The sequence below is a fragment of the Pan paniscus genome, chromosome Y (genome assembly GCF_029289425.2).
Source record: "Pan paniscus chromosome Y, NHGRI_mPanPan1-v2.0_pri, whole genome shotgun sequence".
NCBI lineage: Eukaryota > Metazoa > Chordata > Mammalia > Primates > Hominidae > Pan > Pan paniscus.
This window is the reverse complement of record NC_073273.2, coordinates 11,793,189-11,810,135: the sequence shown is the minus strand read 5'-3', so window position 1 is coordinate 11,810,135 and position 16,947 is coordinate 11,793,189. Positions and strand designations below refer to the sequence as shown.

Here is a 16,947-nt window from a genome sequence, read left to right as displayed (position 1 = left end):
CATTTTACAGAGTGCTGATTGGTCCATTTTTACAGAGTGCTGACTGGTGCATTTACAATCCTTTAGCTAGACAGAAAAGTTCTCTAAGTCTTCCAACCAATTAGGTAGACACAGAGCACTGATTGGTGTGTTTACAAATTTTAGCTAGACACAAAGTGCTGATTGGTGCATTTACAATCCTTTAGCTAGACAGAAAAATTCTCCAACTGCCCACCCAACCCAGAAGCTCAGCTGGCTTCACCTCTCACTGGCTTGGTGCAGGTGCCCACCTGCACCCACAGCAAGCCCAACCTGGGTCGCCCCATATGCACTTGGGAGTCAGCAACCCTGCATTTCTGAGATGGGGCAATTACCTTCTCCATGGCCTCAGGCTTAGGTGGGCATGGCTTCTCCCAACAGCAGGGAGTCCCTGTGGGACTAGCCCAGAGTGGGTCAGCACCCCACAACCCTAGACCTCACAGCCCCTTTTGGGCCAAATTCTCAGAGAGGGCAAGGCTCAGATACCCTCTTGTAAGATCTGGAGATATTTCCCCAGACTCTTCAGTTCCTCAACAACAGCTCCAGAACTAGAGCACATCAGGGCCATAGAGAACCTGAGGCCCATGGAGGGGACATCATTTGTTCCCACAAGTGCTGGGTGATGCAGAAGGGGTACAAGCAGGGGGTCACTTTGTATGTCTGTTTGATTGTTTTCTAAGACCAGAAATATCAGGATCCCAGGACACCCAGCCCCTTGGTCTTGGAAGGGATCATTGAACAGTGTTCCCCTCCCCTGAGCCCCACCACCAAAGTAGGTCAAGCTGACAAGCCCAGCTTCTTTTTCTCTCTCCCGGACTAATACCTGAATGGTCAATGCCACATGCCAGCCACAGGAAGACCTGGCCCAGGCCTGGCTTTTGTCTGCTATTCTGCTGTTGCCTGGAACTCAGAAAACCTCCATGATATAAGGGTGGGAGTTTGCATTGGTGGATGGAGTAGTTGGGTGCATGGAGGGTGGGCTTTTCCTCAGCTGCTGCAGGCCCATGTCTCTCTCCACCCACTGCAGCTAATTGACAGGACTGAGTCCTAAACTGCTCCATAGAAAGGAGGTCTGTCTGTCTGTCTGCCTGCTTTCTGGGCTCAGATGTTAGGTTTCTCCAAGTGGGGGTTGAAAGGAGTCACAAGGTAGAGATCTGAAGACTGAATGGAGTTCTAGGAGAGGCTCAGGGAGGTAGGGAGGAGACTTATGGGAAGACATGGGGCCTGACACATCTTCTACCCTCCAGTAAGAATGTGAAGAAGTATCAGCCAGAATTGCCCATCTCCAAGACTGAACAGTGGGCTTTGAGGTATGACCTGGCTACCCTCTGCTTCCAGGTTCCTTCTCCATCCTGGCACCATTCCCTCCTGCAACCAATACTCATCCAATTAATCGGTGTTCTTCCATGCAATCAATGCCCCCTGTTGGAAAAATACTCTACCATCCAATAAATGTTCCTCCATCCATTCAATGCCCTTTCATCCTATCAATTCTCTTATATCCAGCCAATACTCCTCCAGTCAACCAATGCCTCTTTATCCAACGAGTGCTCCTTAATCCAATCAATGTCTCTCCATTCAATCAAGATTTCTCAATCCATCAAATACTGCTCCATACAATCAATGCCTCTGCATCCAATCAATGCCCCTTCATCCAATCAATGTCCCTTCCATCCACTCAATTCTCCTCCATCAGTCAATGTTTCTCCATCTGACCAATACCCCTCCAAACAACCAATACTCAACTATCCAATTAATGGCTCTCCACGTAACCAATGACCCTCCAATCAATCACTCAGTGCCTCTCCATCCAATCATTGCTCCTTCATTTAACCAACACTTCTACCTTCAGTCAATATCCCTGCCTCCAACCAATATCCCTTCATCCATCAACTCCCTTCAATCCAACCAACAAATCTTCACCCAAACAATATACCTATTCATTCAGTGCTCTTCTATTCAATAAATTCCCTTCCATCCAAACACTATTCCACCAGCTAACCAAAACAACTTCATCCAATCGATGTCCCTCCATCCAATAATACCTTGCCATCCAATCAATGGCCTTCTATCAATTTCCCTCCATCCAGTCATTATGTCTCCATCTAAAAATAATAGTTTCACCCTGTCAATGCCTCTGCTTCCAATCAGTGCCCTATTCAATAATACTTCCTTATCTAATCTGGACATCTCCATCTAACCAGTATCCTTCCATCCAACAAATACTCCTCTACTAAATCAGTGCCACTAAATCCATCCAGTGCCCCTCAATCCACCCAGTACTCACTTTTCCAACAAGCACTTCTCTATCTTACCAGTTTTCCTTCATTCAATCAGTTCACCTCTGTGCAATTAATGGCCTTCCATCCATCGATTACTCCTTCACTGAATCAACAACCTTCCATTCAACTAATACTTCTGATTTCAATTAATCCCCCTTCAACCAACAAATACTCTTCCATCCAACCAGTACTCGTCCATCCAATCAATGTTCCTCTATCCAACAAAAACCCTTCTACCAAGCCAATATTTCTCCATCCAATTAATGCCTCTCCATCCAACCAGTAATCCTCTGTCCTATCAATGCTTCTGTATCCTATCTATTCCTCCATCCAACCAATACTTTCCCATCCAATCAATACTCCTTGAAACATTCACTGCTCCTCCATCCAGTCAATACCTTGCATGCTATCAGTGCCCCTCCAACCAACAAATAAGGCTTCATCTAACCAGTATTGTTGCATGCAATCAATGCCGCTTCATTGAACAAATATGGCTCTACCCAACCAAAATTAATTCATTCAATCCGTGCCCCTCCATCTAACAAATACTCCCTCATATAATCAGGACCCCACAATCCAAGTAATAGTTTTTCATCTATCAACACCTGTCTATATAACTAGTACTCCTCCATATAATCAATTGTCCCCCATCCAACCAATACATCAATATTTAACCACTGTCCCTCCATCCATTCAGTGCCCCTCCATTGAAACCATGGCCCACCAGCTTTATCCCATGAGCAGCATGGAGGCAGACCCACATCTGCCCTGTGTGCCATCATCTCCCTGGTGCTCTTCAGGACAGGGAACTGTCTCACAATTCCATCCAATGAAGGAAGGCACATCTTTTCAGTGATTCCCCACTCTAGTGCTCCCAGGGAAAATACAAAGATAAAGTAGAGGGTTGTCCAGTGTGTCCCTCCAAAGCGTCAACAGTGGTCATCCACTAAGGTAATCCTGATTCTAAGGCAACCCCCAAACTAGCCTGCCAGGCCTCCATAGAGCTGCCCAGCATGGCTGTGGCCAGTACCAAGAGTCAGTGGGATATGGGTAAGGTGCAGGCTCAGTCTGCAGCCAAGATTCTGTCTTGCAATATAAGGTCACCTCCAGGGGTAAGGCTGGGCTGCATAGCCAGTGCCTGGGAGTTTAGTAGCAGGCCAGGTTTCCTTGTTAAGGCAGGTGTGGGACTGTCCAACATGAATGTGGTTAGACAGAACACTGAGGCATTGCAGTAGGGTCGTGTTCACTCTTGTTGGTGTTAAAGGCTGTGTTGGCTGAGTGGAGATGGATGGCACCTTTATTCCTTTATGTGCCTCTTTCACTGGGATCACACAAAAAAAGGTAGGCAAGTCCCAGGCTCGCTGGCCAGGTAAAGCAAAGCAAGAGAGAAGGGCCCAGGGCTTCTACTCATGGAGATGCAGGGGTCTGCATTTGTGACATAGCCTACTGCTGCCCCCAGGATATTGTGGCTGGAGACATGAGCAAGAAAAGCCTCTGAAAGCAGAAGGGGGGGCTCCAAGATCTTACCACCAATTAAGGAATAGCCTAAGAGTCATCAGGGCAAGCAGGGTGGGTGCAGCAGGGGAGGGCAAACAGGGGCTGTCCTCTTGCATCTGGGAGTGTTTCCCAGAGGCAAAGCCAACCTCATCTCCTTTGTGCTGTTCTCATCTTCACTCTTGATCTCCTTCCCCAACACTCTCGGCCTCCTGCCTTCTGGGAAGAGGTATACGTTTGTGGTCCTCTGGCATGGGAAGAATGACAAGATGCTTGTGGAAGGGGGCCTAGCACCCTAGGCCTCCCATCTCAGTGAGTCCCCGGCAACCCATAGAGCAGGACCAGGTTCACGCATGTGCACCATGCTGAGAACTTGGAAGGCTCGAGGGGGCATGGAACACTGTTGCAGGCAGCAAAAGTGGGCCCTGAGTTGGCCAGAACCCAGACCAGCTCAGTCTCCCCACCCTGCACAGACACCACCTCCCTCACCTGACAAAGGATTCAAAGTCTGGTCATTTCAGCAAAGTGAGACTGGCTTAGCCACTGCTCCAGTAGGAGAGCTCAATATCCCATCTAGGACTCCCAAAAAGCCCCAGCAAGGCTCATGACAGAAGTGAGGGGCAGCCTGACCACCAAGGGGTTAGCATTGAAGAAAGGGGATGGCATGGAGCCCGGGTTCCCTGCCCATCTGTGTGCTGGGGGTCCATAGAGGGGCAGTAACTTAGGTCCTACTCCCTTGTCCCAGCTGAGAGCCATTCAGGAGTCCCAATGTCCTCCCCATCCCATGCTGCAGACATAACAGTGCCACTCCTGCCATGGTTAGACACACATTTGTTAGTGACCTGGGCCTTCTGCCCCATTTCCAGCACACATCACAGCCCAGAGTGGGGCAGGTGGCCTCCTATCATCTTTCCCTGCTAAACCCTGACTCTCAAGGAGCTGCAGCAGAGGCTTTTTCTAGTACCTTTGTGTCCCAATCCTGTGGTTGGCAACCCCCAACAGAGCCTGGCCGATGGCCTACTGGGCCCCTCCACTGTCCTTACTGGGGCCACAGCCCCTTCTCGGCCTTGCTTGGCCAACTGTCCTAGCAGACTTTGGACTGAGGGCTCTCTCCTCATCCAGCTTCCAAAGCCTGGTCATAGCCAGTGATGAAACACTTTCTCTCCCTTCTCTCCTACCAGGCAACCCCTAGAGTCCTGGTTGAGGTTGGCCTCACTCACTGGGAACATGGAAGTGCAGAAGGTCCTGAGAGGGGTGAGGTGCATACCCCCTGTCATCTTCTGGGCTGCCTTCCTAAGGAGCTTCTGGGAATGCAGATTGTCCTTCCCTGGCTTGGGAAGCAGGGGCAGTGGGGGTCAAGGGGTTCCCTTGAAGCTCAGGCCATGCACCTCGTGTGCCATTGACATGGCCAAGATGAGCATGGCTGTGTCCTGGGGTGGGAGGGACAGTGGTCAGCCCAGCCCTCCTCCCTCCCAAGTTGGGAGGCCTGTGTCTCCCTTAGTCCAGGGAGGACCTGGGGCCAGCGTTGTGGAGACCTGACCATTCCGCTTCCTGAGCACCCAGAATCTGCCTGGGGTGTCCTGAGCTCAACTGTGCCTTGGGGACTTTGGTGTGACCCCACCATCACCCTGGTACAGAAATGAGGTCACAGAGGCTGAGTCCTTCTGGGGACAGGGCTAGAACCTGCCTCTGGAGCTCTGTCATCCATGCCACCCTGGCACAAAGTAGGACCCAAGTACACAGCGTGAGTCAGGATGCAATGCCATGTGGGCTGGGGTGGGGGGTCGTAGGTGAGCCCCGAGTGACAGGCATGTCCCTGGCCAGCTACCAGCCACTCCAAGGTCTGGAAAAGTGGCTGGCCTCAGACACATCAGGAGTGCCCTGCCATCGCCAGCCCAACCACAGTTGTGTTCACTGTGAGTCAGCAGTGAGGGGTGGCAGCCAAGAGGCTCAAGAAAGCTGATGCTGCATCATCACAGGTACATTGGCCAGAAGGTGGGAGCAGTTTTCACTGAGCTATGCCAAATGAGATATTCCTGCAGATCTCCTGGCGGGGTGATCCGTCCTAGCTACCCATCTGGTTTGTGGGCACCACATGTTTGCAAAGACATTGACAAGTGGCATCTGTCAGAGCCAGAGGCTATCTGGTTTGGGGAAGGAGGGAGACCTGGGGGCTGCTGCTGGTGGGGGTTGGCTCTGCTGAGGCAAGAACAGAGCTGCTGGAGGAGTTTGGAAACAAGGAAACTGCCCAGGACTCGCTCACAGCTGCCGGCCTGCTCTGGATGCCAGGATTGCAGGAAATATGAGAAACCCAGTTCTAGCTCCTGGGGTGGACAGGCTGCTTGGGAGGCAGGCCACCTTCCCTTCACCTGGAGTTGGTCTCCAGCCAGAGGCCCAGACCTGGAGCACAAGTTCTCACACTGGGAAGCAGGCCTCTGAGGCAGGACATCTTGTCTCATGATGGAGATGTCATGTGGGCAGGACATGGAGGCAAGCAGAGAGAGGTGCAGGGAGCAGGCTCTGTGGGCTTGCAGGAGGCAGGTCTGTGGTCTCTCCATAGACTCCAGTATAATGTCCCCTGAATCCTATGCCTATATTCCAGCTTCCTGGGTCTGCAAGTCCAGCCGTGTGACACCGTCCATGTACCCAGGGGAGATTCCAGCCAGATACCTGCCCCCTTATCCTGGATAAGGAGCTGCTTCCTATTGCCAGCATGGCCTACCCTCGCCTCTTTGACAACACCCACTGCCACCTTCTTTTGATCCTGGGCCTTTTTGCCTCCCCACCCTTCCATTCTTTGACCCCCAGAGCTCTGCTTCTCATTACTTGGAGGAGGAAAGGAACTCCTAATCATTGCCCAAAGGGACATACCCCTGGAGAGGCCAAGTGCCTTCTAGGAAGGTAGGAGGTTGAGGCACAGCCTGTGCAGAGAGGATGGGTCACCCTCAAGTCTGAGGGGAAACTGCAGGTCAAGGTCTGACATTGGCCATGCAGGACGCTTGATGCTTCCTCTCTCCTGCACTCTGATTGCCAATCCTCTCTCCTCAATTTTGTGTAATAATTCACCCTGTGTATTCCCATGTGCTGGCTGTCTTGCACTCACTAAGGTGTCAGGACTGGCCAGGATGGGACAGCTGAGCCAGTGGCCAGCCCATTCCCACAGCACAGAGTATAATATGGCCCCTGGGTTCAGGCAGTCTGTCCTGCCTCATGGTCTTTGCAGTGTAAGACTCCAGCACATAAGCTCTGTGGTGGTCTAAGACAGGGCACACACAATGGGTGGGGTCCAGGCTTCCTTTTCCAGAATGTCTGTGATATCCTACCACCACCATGACTAGCCAAATATAAACTTATGTGCCCTGATTGTGCACCCACTGAGGGCAAGATCCACCTTGGGGTCTCCCCCAACATCCCCCAGGATGTGCTAAGTGAAGGTTTTGTAAACAGACAAATGGGTGGATGGTGGGTGGATGGATGGATAGATGGATACATGGGTGGTTGAGTGGATAGATGATTAGATGAATGGATGGATGAGTGTATGGATAGGTGGGTGAATGGATGGGGAGGTGCGTGAGTGGGTGAATGGTTGGGTGGGTGAGTGGAGCAATGGGTGAGTGGGTAAATTGGGGATGGATTAATGGATAGAGGGGTGTATGGGTGAATGGGTAAGCGGGTGGGTGGATGGTTTGATAGATGGAGGGATGAGTGGGTGAATAGATGGGTGAATAGGGGGTGGGTGGGTGGGTGGCTGGAAGGCTCTGTGGATGGATGGATGGATGGATGGATGGATGGATGCATGGATGGATGCATGGATGGGTTAGTGAATGGACAGGTGGATGGATGAATGCAGGGATATATGAGTGGATGGGTAGATGAGAGAATGGTTCGATGGATGAATGATGATTGGATGGATGAAGGGATGACTGGATGAATGGACAGAGGGAAGGAGGAATACATAGGGAGAGGGATGAGTAAGTGGATGGGTAGGAGGGTGGGTTGATGGATCAATGGATAGAAGGAAGGGGGGATAAATGAAGGGATGGGTAGATGGTTGGATGGATGGATAGGTGGATGAATGCATGGATGGGTCAGTGAATGAAAGGATGGATGCATGCATGTATAGATGGATGGATGGATTAAGGGATTGATGAGTGATGGAGAGTTAGGTGGATGGATCAATAGGTGGATGGATGAATGGAGGGGTGGGTGTGTGGATGGGGAGTTGAATGGATGGATGAAAGGACGCATGGATAGATAAGTGAGTGGGAGAATGGATAGGTGGATAGATGAATGGAGGGATGCATGAGTGGGCATGTGGATGGATGGATGGATGGATGAAGGGTGGGTGGATGGATGGGTAGATGGAGGATGGAGGGAGGGATGCAGGGATGGATGGATACGTGGATGAGTAGATGATTGGATGAAGAGATGGATGGATGGATAGATACCCAGATACATGATAGATAGATAGATAGATAGATAGATAGATAGATAGATAGATAGAGTAGCTGGATATATAGGTGGGTAGATGGGGGGATCAATGGATGGATAGATGAATGATGGATGGATGGATAGCAGGAAGCATGGATGAAATGGAGGGATAAATGACTGGATGGTTAGGTGATTGTATGGGCGAATAAAGACAGAGGGATGAATGATGGAAGAGAAGGAGGGAAGATGGAAGAAGTGAAAGTGAGACTGAATGCATGGGAATGAATAGATGGGTGGATGAATTGACAACTGTGAAATAGCAAAGAGCCTGGGGACATCCCCCCTCCTCTACATCCTCTCCCAGGTCCAGCATTAGGGCCTGACACTCAGCCCTGCAGCCCTCAGTGCCGGAGAAGCCTCTTTGAGGAGAAGGCCCTCCAACCTCTGATTTTATGTACTTCACTTTGCCATTCCCTTGGCTCCTCAGAGGCAATATTTTCTGAAGGATTCATGTCAAACCCTGAATGAACACACACAGTTCAGAAAAGTGAAACCTTGACAGAGCCACCACCTATGCAAGGGAGGTGACATGTTCCCATCCTTTCTCAGATGCCCTGGCCACTGAGAGATCATCCAAGCCACCCTACCCAGTTGGGGATCCACCGAGTGACAGCACTCCCTTCCTTTCCCACCTGATCTGGATGGGGCGGTGACCAAGGGCAGATGGCAGAGGCATGCCCAAAGGCCACAGCTGGGCACTCAACATGAGTGCAGAGAGATCAGCACCAGGGGCAGGGGATAGCTGGGGTCTACAGTGCTGAGGAGACAGCCACTGCCCCCAGCCCCTGATCAGCCCTGGCCCCTCATCAGATCCTCTGCATCCCTCAGCTGAGCTCCAGGGCTTGCTAGTCCCTCTGAGCAATGCCCAGCCACAGTTCTGCTGTGTTTCTGATGCAGCCTCCCCTCCATGGCCACAGCAACCCCATGCCCCTGCTCCTGGTAATCTGGAGATCAGGCCATGCCCAATGCAGAGATCAGGAGGCTAAAAGGGGTTGCAGCCTAAGAGGCCCCTTGCCAGGGATAGCAGATGAAGTCCCTAGCCTCTTTCCTGCCTGGCCGAGCGACCACTTGACACCCTGTGACCCCTGCTACAGGCTCCTAGGCCAATCCCACACAGATGATGCCTGTCATCTCTGCAGAACGAGTCAATTAATCTGCAAAATCAGGACTAGGCATGTACGGAGGCAGCTACCTGGGGCTGGAGCAGCTCAGTCCCCAAGTGCTGTGTCAGCTTCTCCTGTCCTGGACCTGGCAGTGTCTGAGCCCACAGCTGGGCCGAATGGCCTCCAGGCTGGATCCATCTTGGGCACTCAGGTCAGTTCAGGGAAGCAGTAGAGGCTCAGGATCCTCTTGGTCTCCACCATCCCCAACCATGCTCCTTGGGTGCTGGGAACTAGATTGCAGGGCCCCAGCCACCATCTGGGTGTCACCCAGGCAGGTTGCTGGAGGCAAGACACTCAGAAGGCCATCTTCCCTCCCACAGCCTGCTCCCCACTCTGTGGGCTTGACTTAGCATTCTCCAATTTCAGAAACCCAACAACTGCCCTGGAGCCAAGGCCCCGTGGTCCATACTCAGACTCCTCCTGGTTGGAAATGACTTTCCAACCCAGGCTGGGACTCTCTTGTGCATGCCCCAACCAAGGCCTACAGTGGCCCAAGAGTCCCCTGTCCCACCTCCTCTCCTTAGACCACCACAGTCAGGCCAGATAGCAGCAGGGCACATGTTACTTGGTGCAGGCTCTCAAGGCCCCTGGTGTCTGCTCTGTGCTGTCCCTGCTACCAATCATGGTTGGCACTTCATTCAACCCCTCCATGGAAGAGTGAGGCCGCAGAGCCCATGGACAGGCAGGGTGTGCCTGAGACCACATTACAAGGCAGGCAGGCCTTAGGGTACTGGCTTAAAGGACAAGGACTCTCCCCTTCCTGCCTCCCCTGAGTGCCAGGCACTTGGAACGCTGTTGGAGCTTTAGTTGCTGGGAACATCACTGTCTTCCTGCTCTGGGTCTATGGCTTCCTCTGTGCTGCATGCCTTCTCCTCCCTGTCCATGTCCTCGATGGGCAAGGTTTTGCAGGAAACTTAACAGCACTGTCCCCTGGACATCTGTGACCTGATTTCTGCCTACTGGGGATGTCTGCCAGCACCAGCCCCTGGGGGAGGTATGGTAAACTCAGACTGCAGCCAGCCTGGCTGTGTCTCTCAGCCACTTATTGTGTGGGCCCCAATGGATGCCCACCTAGGAAAGCAGAGTTGACCTCTAAGGGGGGCCTCAGATGGGATGCAAGTGTATCCTCAGTTCCATGCGGGGTGTCCCAGGCTTCAGGCTTCTTCCTCCCCTGGGGTAGACAGTGAAGGGCCTGCCTGGGACATTGGGCTGGGGAGCGGGAGGGAACACTGGCTGTGCAGACCGTTTTTCTGGACTAAATGTTTACTCCCACAAAACATGCTGGGAAACTTGGAAGCCCAGTTCTGGTGACCACCACACCAGTTTGGCCCAAAGAGATCCCTCAGCTTTGTGCCCCAGGGCCACCCAACACCTTCCTTTTCTCCTCCCCTCCAAACCAGAATGTACCCACTCCTGAGAGTAAAAATAGAAGCTGACACCTCCTGGAGGCACAAGGAGGACCTTGCCTCTTCTCCAAGCACATCTTCTGCATCCTGAACTTCAGCCTTCTCCTCTGGCCATTCCTATACTTTATTAAATGCCTGTATGGGCACAGCACCCTAGTCCCACACACTCCCCACACACTCCAGCCACCCAGCCACAGGCCAATGGGCTGCTGGGAAGATCAAATGTCACTAAAGCGGGGGAGGGGGGGTATGAGCTGAGCACCAGTGCCTGCAGCTTGTACTGTACACAGGTAGCTCAAGCTCTTCTCACACTCAATCCGCAGGTCCTTATGGGCAGGAGCAGTCACCCAGGGCTGGGGCTGTTGGGGCCTTCTGCATGCAGGTGGATGGCCCCTCATTCCAGGGACACTCTGGGGTCCTGGGGCACTGAGGTCCAAGGCCCTTGTGGTACTGAGTATCTCAAATTCAAGCATCATGGTTCAGAGCCCTAGGCGGCTGCTTCAGGCTCTGGAGAGTGCAATTCAGACACTGTCTCAGCACCAGGAGGATGCAGAAGAAGGTGGAGTGTGGGAGGCCAGGAGGGGGAATTTGATGCTCAGGGAAGCCCAGTGCTAAGGAGTGGCCTGAGGCAGGAAGCAGGGAGGCATGGGCTGTGAGTGGCATGGGAGAGGCCACACAGGAGCTCTGCCAGGGCTTAGTTTGCTGGCTAGTGGCTGCAATGCAGACAGACATTTGCCCAGGCTACTCCTGGCTTTGCCATGATGCTCTTGCAGCCTTGGCCTCCAAAACAACCATTTTGTAGAGATGAAAACAAGGACAAGAGGGCAGGGGTTCATGTATGGCCAGCCGAGTGCATCAGGGTGAGGGCATCTAAAGCCCATGCAGCATTGGGGGCCAGTGTCTGGAAGTGCAGGACAAAAGTGGACAAGGGCTGCACTGGGGCAGGATGGGGCATGAGTGAGAGGCTGGGCTTCATCACTTCCCACTGGCTGGAGGCTGGAGGAGCTGGCACTTCTAAGAGTCCCCACACCCCCTCCGTGCCCTGGACATGGTCTCCCTGACTTGTGCCATCTGATCAGGCTTGGCCACCCCTCCTGAAGTCCGTGGGGAGACATGGGGCAAGCCAAAGGCTGGCTAGGTGGACAACAGGTCAACGGTCATGGTCAGCACCACAGAAAGCAAGGGGCAGTGGCTCCTGCCTCCCTACCCTGTCTTGGCCCCATCACCTCTGAAGGAGTGAAGGGTGATGCATGTGCCCAAGGAATCTGATGGCACAGGTTATTTTTAAGCAGCCCCCCTTGAGACAGGCCCTTGCTGGACACCTACTTTGCTCTTCAGTTGTTGAAATTCCATCCCCTGTCCCTAGCCCCTCCCCACAACAGGGGCGATGACACAGGCCACACTGGGGGAAACAGAGCAGCCTTGTGTTGTTTTCAGGCACTCAGCAGAAAAGCAGATGCCTCAGTTTTCCCATTTGGAGAGTGGGTCTTTGCCACCTCATGTCGGGAGGCCTTGAGGTCACCATGACTGGGGGTATAGGGACAACCATGTGACTCTGGCCAGGGGGCACAGGAGGCAGATATGAGGACCTGGGGAGGGCCTGGCTGCCTGAGTTTGAGGGGGCTGCTGCGGGCCAAGAAGGACTGAGCTGTCACACCCACTTCACCTACTTCTTGGGTTTCTGAGCAGAAATGTCTCTTCTGTTTCTGGACACCTCAGCTGCCACTGGCTCCTTATAAATTACCCACCCCAGGCGAGGGCCACTTGGCCCACATCTTGGGGCTCTTGACAGGTGTCAGCCCAGCCAGGTCCAGTGTGGGCACAGCAGGGCGGGTTCAGGCTCCTGCCCCTTTCTTAACTGACCCTCCTCCCTACAGAGGATGGCCCTAGAGGAGGTTGTGGGGTTTGGGGCCTGAACCAGCTGGGAGGACAACACCAAAGGCAAAGAGAAGCACAAGGGGCCAGTCAGCAGCCTGGAGCTGGGTCACACCAGGGGCCTGGGCAATGCTGTCTGGTGGGGTTGAGGACTGAGGAGAGACTTGCCCAGCCACAGCAGTTACAGAAGGCTTAACCTGAGGGGTAGCAGTCTCAGGAAAAGATTCCAGGATAGGAAAAAGCTGCCACCATTGCCTGGAAGATAGCTATCTACTGGGTAATTCTGCATGGAACTTAAGTTGCTCTGGGAAAATTAATATCCTTGACAGAGGGTTTGGAAAATTGTTCCCACCTCAGGAATGCAATGTAGATGCATTTTTAGCCAATGAATGTGTATTTTTTTCATACAACACTCACAGGGGGGACCATAACTATTGTCTTCCAGTGATCTGTACTGCATTGTTATGATCTTTGTTTTCTAAAACCTCAGCCATCATGCCGGTGCAGCTATTCAGAGCCTCCCCAGGCCTGGCCACCCTGGTGTGCATGGTGGCCAGCTCACAGAGAGGCAGTCCCCAGCATGCTGGCCTGGCACCACCACCACACATGGATAGGGCAGCCAGTTGCAGGCACAGAGCTTCCCCTAGACAGGAACCGATCCAGAGCATCCTAGGGCCTGGGAAAAGTAGCCACAAGGAGGGAAATAGGGATGGCTGCTCAGTGGGCTCTTTCAGTCCGAGTATGCTATGCACAGAGGCCAGTTCAGGGGACACACTGGAAGCAGCCCAGACAGAACCCAATGTGTTCCATGGCTCAGCCTCAATGTCTTCAGGGGACATGGGTGATGAGGAGATGGAACAGCTTCAGTGCTCTGTGATCTTGGAAGAGGGGACCTCAGAGGGTTGTGGGGGACACACCAGAGACTTTGAGCTCAAATAAGGAAGAGGTTCTCATTGGGAATGCTAGGGTGAGCAGATTACCCATCTTGGGGTACCAGCCTCAGTCATCCAGGGGCTCCCAGAGAGACCCCGCCTACACGTACTGGGCAGAGAACACCCAGAAACAGTTTTCAGCTCCATCAGCAGGACCTTTCCAGTGTCCAGAGCAGGCTGGATGGCACATGCCCTGCATTCTGGATGACCCTCCTCAGGGGAAGTTGCAAAGAGGATGTCTGCTTCTGGTGGGGGTGGACGCCATGACCTTCTAATGTCCCATCCAGCTCCAAGATTCCAAGATCCAGGCTGGAATCAGGGAAGGAAGAGGGAACAGAGTCCAGGGTGCCAAGGGCTGGGAGGGGCCGGAAGCCCTGGGAGAAGGGGTAATCTGAGAAGGTGGACTCATCCAAGGCCAGAGATGGCCCCCAAACCCTGCCCACAGTCCCCGGACAGCTCTTCTCTGAGAGACCCTCCATCACCCAACACCCAGGCAGCTCCTAACTCTCTTGTCTCCTCTCTGTCTCTGTCTCTGTCTCTATCTTTCTCAACCTCTTGGCAGAAACCACCCACTTTCACCATGTCTGATGAGGAAGTTTGAGTACCCAGCTAGTGGCTGCCCCCCTCCTGGCTCGGGATCCTGACCCCTTGGCTTTTGTGGGGCTGGAGCATGCACTAACTTGCACAAGTACAAGCAAAGTCCAGCCTCAACACCTCTCTCTCTCTCTGTTTCTCTCCCTGTCCCTACCCCACAGTGAACAGGTAGAGGCTAAGTGTACAGCCATTTTATTTCGACTTCCTGCTCTAGACGCAAGGGTTACACATGGGCAGGGGGCTGGACTGTGCATACCATGTGTCCCCATCACAGCCCTACGTTGTGGTGATCAGACCATTACCAGCCCATGGGGGCTAAGAACTCTGGCAGAGTCAAAGGAATGAGAAAAGATAAGTTAAGTGAGAAAGTGGGACAAGGAGGCCAACTCTAGTATGGAGGCTGCAAACGCCCCCAGCTAGGGAAGCCCATACCATTTATTGGTGATCAAACAAAGAAACAGGTGATGAGGGTGTGGGGGTTGAAAGGAAATGGTGTATCTACAAATAAGCTACAGCTGTGATAGTGTAGCATTTTCTTTGAAACATATGGCTACTTGAGATAATGGGAGTGCTAGAAGCAAGGAAATTGGCAAGTGTAGCAGGCATGCAAGCCCTGCCTCAGCTTCTCTCCCAACAGTCAGCTTTTCTCCCAACAGCCCTACATTTCTTCCATCCCATGGGTTGCTTCTGAGTGACCCCCTGAAAACAGCTCTCTGACACGGGCCTTGTCTTTTCCCCAGTGTGTGGCCACAGGATCCTGAGGGGCTTATAGGGATGGGTCAGGCTCTGGGTCCTGTCTCTCTGCCTCTCTCATGCTCACTGTGGGACCTGGGCATCCAGTACCCCTAAGACCTCAAAAAGCCACTGTCGTCACGACAGCCTCTGCCTTCCGCAGTGCCTCTTCTGGGCCTGAGGACCACTGATGTCCTACCACTGGCCAGGGGAGTCACTCCTCCTCCCTTCTTGGGCAGCCCCTTCTAATGTGGTTGCCCTCTTTTGTTCTGTCTGAATACAGAGCAGTATGAAGAAGGTAACTCAAGCAACTGCTGGAAGCCCCCCAGCCCCTCCTTGGAATTTAACCTCTCTCCCATGTGTCACTCACAGAGCCCCCCACTCCTGTCCCCAGGCTGCTCCAGGCTGCCTTGAGCTTGTCAATCAACGATCCATCTTCCTCATGATTAGTCATTAATGATCACCATTAATTAATGATGAATGAGGCCATCACTTAAATAATGATGAATGACAGTCGTTAATTCATCACTAACCTCCATCTCTTTAATTAATTAATATACACTCATGATCCTTCATTAATCCTTCATTCTCCATGTGCAATGGCATGTGGGGTTCACTGGGGCTGGTCATGAAGGCCTCACTCTCATTAACAATGAATGCTCTGCCATGCCCAGTGCTGTTGTCTCTCAGCATATCTCTCTATCTCCACCCTCCCAGTGTCTGAGTCTCCCCATCTCTCTCCAGTTCCTTTATGTGTCTCCCTTGGCACCCTCATGTCTCTGTGCACCTGTGTATCTCTTAGCTTCTCTTTGTCTCTGTATCTCTCAGCCTCTTGGTCTCTGAGAGAGGTGACAGGGTGCTGGCAACTCTTACAGCCCTCACTCACTCTTGGCACCTCCTCAGCCTCGGCATTCACTCTGGCCATGCTTGAGGAGCCCTTCAGCCCACCACTGCACTGTGGGAGCCCCTTTCTGGGCTGGCCAAGGCCGCCGGCTCCCTCAGCTTGTGGGGAGGTGTGGAGGGAGAGGTGCAGGCAGGAACTGGGGCTGTGCAGGGTGCTTGCAGGCCAGCACCAGTTCCACGTGGATGTGGGCTCCCCAGCCCCACACTCAGAGTGGCCAGCCAGCCCTGCCGGCCCCAGGCAGTGAGGGACTTAGTACCCAGGCCAGCAGCTGCGGAGGGTGCACTGGGTCCCCCAGCAGTGCTGGCCCACCGGTGCAGCCTGCCATGCCTGAGCCACCCACCCCCACCTGGCCTAGGCTCCTACATGGCCAGAACCTCCCTGACAACTGCTGCCCCCTGCTCCACGGCACCTGGTCTCATCCACCGCCCAAGGGCTGAGGAGTGCAGGCACAAGGCGCGGGACTGGCCCACAGCTCCACCTGTGGTCCCCGTGCAGGATCCACTGAGTGAAGCCAGCTGGGCTCCTGAGTCTTGTGTAGACTTGGAGAACCTTTATGTCTAGCTAAGGGATTATAAATACACCAATCAGCACTCTGTGTTTAGCTGAAGGTTTGCAAACACACCAATCTTCAACCTTCATCTAGCTCAATTTTTGTAAATGCACCAATCGGCTCTCTGTGTCTAGCTGATCTGGTGGGGACTTGGAGAACTTTTATGTCTAGCTAAGGGACTGTAAATACACCAATCAGCACTCTGTATTTAGCTCAAGGTTTGTAAATGCACCAATCAGCACTCTGTGTCTAGCTCAAGACTTGTAAATGCACCAATCAGTGCTCAGTGGGGACTTGGAGACTTTTGTGTCTAGCTCAGGGATTGTAAACACACCAATCAGCACCCTGTAAAAATGGACCAATCAGCTCTCTGTAAAACAGACCAATCAGCTCTCTGTAATATGGACCAATCAGCAGGATGTGGGTGGGACCAGATAAGGGAATACAAGCAGGCTGCCCAAGCTAGCAGTGGCAATGCACTCAGGTCCCCTTCCATGCTGTGGAAG

At 52.9% G+C, this 16,947-nt stretch overlaps 1 pseudogene; it reads left to right on the top strand.

The window, feature by feature from the left end:
- Nucleotides 1-16,947, top strand: part of LOC134729852 (lymphocyte-specific protein 1-like) — a 100,539-nt pseudogene that overhangs the window by 25,810 nt on the left and 57,782 nt on the right.